Source organism: Somniosus microcephalus, unplaced genomic scaffold (assembly GCF_052327205.1).
Source record: "Somniosus microcephalus isolate GS21.2 unplaced genomic scaffold, FLI_Smic_1.0 unresolved_chr2, whole genome shotgun sequence".
In the NCBI taxonomy this organism is placed as follows: domain Eukaryota; kingdom Metazoa; phylum Chordata; class Chondrichthyes; order Squaliformes; family Somniosidae; genus Somniosus; species Somniosus microcephalus.
The window spans coordinates 41,688,071-41,693,074 of record NW_028225180.1 but is presented as its reverse complement, the minus strand read 5'-3'; positions in this window follow the sequence as shown (position 1 = coordinate 41,693,074).

Genomic DNA, 5,004 nt, shown 5'->3' with positions numbered 1-5,004 from the left:
ACTCAGCCAGGTTTCCATCAAGGCCATGATGTCGGTGCAATGATCCACAATAAGCTCAACAATTGCAAGGACCTTGTTCTCAAGTGAACAGAGATTCTGGGCGAGATGCGGTGAAAGCTGATCCAGTGGCAGAGACCACAGGGTCAGCATTGGGAAGGGGGAGTGGGATGGGAAGGAGATTGGCAACTTTACGCCCCAGCGGTCGCACTGGGTGGGAAGGCGTTGAGAGAGTAGGATGGGACATTTGAGGTTTAGCTCATAAGAAGACAGCGAACAGGGTCTAGATGGACCCTTCAGAGGAAGCCAAGAGAGACACAGAGGGAAGCTGTAAGCTTTTCTAAGAGCGAGTCAGCGGCAGGAGAGAAGGGGGAGGAGTGCTGAAGAGATATGGTAGGGATCTGGAAGAGCAGAGGACCTGAGAGGGGAGAAACTAAAAGAGTCATGACGACAGGAGAAGTAAAGAGAAAAAAAGTGGGGAAATAGATACATAGAATCATGGAAAAATAGGAGCAGGAGTAGGCCATTCGGCCATTCGAGCCTGCACTGCCATTCAATATGATCATGGCTGATCCTCTATCTCAGTACTATATTGCCGCTCTCTCTCCATACCCCTTGATGCCTTTTGTGTCTATAAATCTATCCATATCCTTCTTAAATATATTCAGTGTCTTGTCCTCTACAGTCATCTGTGGTTGAGAATTCCACAGGTTCACCACCCTCTGAGTGAAGCCATTTCTCCTCTTCTGAGTCCTAAATGTGCTAACCCGTATCGTGAGACTGCGATCCCTCGTTCTAGATCCCCCAGCCAGGGGAAACATCCCCCCTGCATCCACTCAGTGTAGCCTTGTCAGAATTGTATAGGATTCAATGAGTTCCCCTTATTTTTTTAAAATCTCGTGAATGCAAACCTAATCGACCCAATCTCTCCTCGCACGAATGACCTGCCATCCCAGGAATCAGTCTGGCGAAACTTCACTGCTCTCCCTCTATGGCAACTATATCTTTTCTTAGGTAAGAAGATGAAAACTGCACACAGTACTCCAGGTGTGATCGCACCAGGGCCCTGTACAACTGTAGTAAGACATCCTTGCTCCTTTACTCAAATACTCTTGCAATGAAAGCCAAAATATCTTTTGCCTTCCTAACTTATTGCTGCACCTGCATGTTTGCTTTCAGTGACTTGTGTACAAGGTCACACAGGGGTCTTTGTCCATCAGCATTTCCCAATCTATCACCATTCAAATAATACTCTACCTTTCTGTTTTTCCTACCGAAGTGGATAACTTCGATTTTATCCACGATATACTGAATCTGCCACGTACTTGCCCATTCACTCAACTTGTCTAAATCACCTTGAAGCCTCTTTGCACCCTCCTCACAACTCACAATCCCACCTAGTTTCGTGTCGTCAGCAAACTTGGAAAAATAAATTTGGTTCCCTTATCTAAATCATTGATATATATTGTGAACAGCTGGGCCCCAAGCACTGATTTCTGCGGTATTCCACTGGTCACAGCCTGCCACCTCGAAAAAGACCAATTTATTCCAACTCTCTGCTTCCTGCCTGTTAACCAATTTTCTAAACATTACTGTATATTATCCCCAATCCCACGTGCTAAAATTTTGCACACTAACCTCTTATGTCGGACTTTAACAAAGGCCTTCTGAAAATCCAAATATGCCACATCCACTGCTTCTCCCTTATCTATTCTACCAGTAACTTTCTCAAAAAACTCCAGCAGATTTGTCAAACACGATTTCCTTTTCATAAATCCATGTTGACTTTGTTTAATCCCGTTGATATTTTCTAAGTGTCCTGTTATGACATCCTTTAAAATAGACTCCTGCATTTTCCCTACTATAGATGAAAGGCTCGCCGGTCTGTAGTACCCTGTTTTCTCTCTCCCTCCTTTTATAAATAGTGGAGTTACATTTGCCACCCTTCAATCTGCAGGAACTGTTCCATAATCTATATAATTTTGGAAGCTGAAAACCAATGCATCGACTATTTCCATGGCTACCTCTTTTAGCACCCTGGGATGCAGATTATCATGGCCTGGGGATTTATCAGCTTTACTCCCATTAATTTCTCCAGCACTATTTTTTTACAGATACTGATATCCTTTAATTCCTCCTTCTCACTAGCTCATTGTTTCCCCAGCATTTCTGGGAATTTATTTGTGTCCTCTCCCGTGAAGACAGAACCAAATTATTTGTTTAATTGTTCTGGCATTTCCTTGTTCCCGTTTCTGACTCTAAGGGACCTACATTTGTCTTCGCTAATCTTTTTCTTTTTACATACTTGTAGAAGCTTTTACATTCCGCTTTTATGTTCCTTGCAAGTTTACTCATACTCTATTTTTCCCCTCTTAATCAATCTCTTGGTCCTTTTTTGCTGAACTCTAAACTGCTCCCAATCCTCAGGCTTGCTATTTTATCTGGAAACTTTTCATGACTCCTCTTTGGTTCGAATACTATCCTTAATTTATTTTGTTAGCCATTGTTGGGCTGCTTTTCCTTTTATGTTTTTATGCCAGAAAGGAATGTATAACTGTTGCAATTCATGCATTCGTTCCTTAATGTTTGGCCATTGCCTATCCACCTTTTCATGCGTTTTAATGAAGCTCCCCAATCTATTATAGCCAACTCACTCTTCATATATTCGCAGTTTCCTTTCTTTAGGTATAAGACCCTAGTTTCGGTTTGGAATTCTTCACTTTCCATTTTAATAAAGAATTACTTCACATTATGGTCACGCTTCCCTCAAAAACACTACACAACAAGATTATTAATTAACCGCTTCTCATTGCACAATACCCAATCTAGGACAGACTGATCCCTAGTTGGCTCCTCAATGCACTGGTTTAAAATAATATCTCATACGCACTCCAGGAATTCATCCTGCACAATATTACTGCTAATTTCGTTTGGCCAGTCTACATGTAGATGAAAGTCATACATGATTATTGTAGTACCCTTCTTACATGCATCACTAATTTCCTGTTTGATGCCATCCCCTACATTAGCACTACTATTTGGTGACATATAGACAACTCCCACCAATGCTTTCTGCCCCTTGGTGCTTTTTAGCTCCACCAGGCCGATTCTACATCTTGATTTCCTGTGCGTAGATCCTTTCTCACTATTGCTCTTATTTCATCTTTTACTCACACGGCCACTCCACCTTCTTTTCCTTTTCGCCTGTCCTTCCTAAATAACGGATATCCTTGGATATTCAGCTCCCAGACTTCGTCACCCTGAACCCATGTCTCCGTAATCGCAATGATATTGTACCCATTTACATCTATTTGTGCTGTTAATTCATCTACCTTATTATGAAGGCGTCCTGCAATCAGCTACAGTGGCCCAGAAATTCGGGTTTCCACGGGTGAGTATGCACAGGGTACTCGCCTGTAGGCCCAACAGAAGTGCCATTTTCTGCATGCACTGCGCATGCGTGGGAAATCGGAACTTCCGTTCCCTTAAATGAAGGGGTTCAGAGATCGAATGAGTACACCAGAGAGGCAGCGCGTGCACATGGAACCTACATTTTTTTTCCAGGTTTCTCTGGGAGGGCATGTCTCTAGGAGTTACACATATAAAAAGCAGGCGCAAGGCCTGTTTTTAACAAGATCAGTGGTGAATTAATTAAAACTAAAACATTTTTTCCACAGGTTTATTATACTTAAATACTTTAAAGAAAGGATAGTTTATTTTTAGCCCCGTTAGAAAATGTAGTTATGTTTTCCAAAATTTAATTACTTTTTAAATGTTATTTTATGTAATTTATAGTTACTTTAAAAATGAGATTTTAAAAATTTTATTTGAAGTTTTATTGATGTTTTGGGGCTTATAGTATTTATAGTTTTGACAGCTCTTCCTGTCAATTTTATGAATGGGCATTCCCTGCTCTGATTGGCTCTCCATGGCCCATGTGATCCCAGGGGATGCGTCGAACTAACTGAGCCCCTGGGTTATGCAAGCACTGCCCACCGCCAGTTGGAGCAGGCCCCGGATCGGAATTCCACGGGGGCCCACATCACAACAGCCGGTGCGCAAGGTAAGTGCAAGTCACAGGCTTGCACCCGCGTGAAGCCTCTGACCCGAATTTCTGGGCCAGTGCCTTTTTTATTTGTCTTTTTAACATTTTTAGACATCTTAATATTTCTTTGTACAATAGCCCTATTTTTCTTATTACCATTTGTTCTTACCCGGATCCTATTTGCTAGTGCACTCCTTTGTTAATACATGCTGTCCCTTCCTGGTACAATCTGCTTATCATTACCCCAATCACTTCCTGCACCTCTTCCTTGTCTATTCTCTTTAACATTCCAGGTTTCTCTTCACCAGGACCGTCCCCCCAACCCCTTATTTATTTTAAAGCCCTATCTACCTCTCTAGTTTTTCAATTCGCAAGGTCTCTAATCCCAGCATGGTTCAGGTGCAGTCCATCCCAATGGAACAGCTCTCTGTTTCCCCAGTACTGGTACCAGTGCCCCACGAATTTAAACCCATTTCTCCCACCCCAGACTTTGAGCCACGCATACAGTTCCCTAATCCTATTAATCCTTTGCCAATTTGCTCATCGATCCGATAATAATCCAGAGATTATGACCTTTGTGGTTCTTTTTTTAATGTTGTCCCTAGCTGCTCAAATTCAATCAGCAGAATTTCTTTCTTTGTCCTACCGTTGGTAACTACTTGGTCCACGACAACTGGGTCCTCTCTCTCCCACTTCGAGTTCTTCTCCAGCCCGGAGGAGATGTCCTTTACCCTGGCAGGCAGCTAGGCCTTTGGGACTCACGCTTCTGGCTGCAGAGAGCAGTGTCAATCCCCCATCTATACTGTCACCTGCTACAACCACCTTCCTTTTTATTCACCCCACTTGAACGGCTTCCTGTACCATGGTGCAGTGGTCCTTTTGCTCGTCCTCCCCGCAGTCCCCGCACTTGTCCACAATGGTTGGAAGAACCTCTAATCTATTGGACAAACACAGGGACTGAG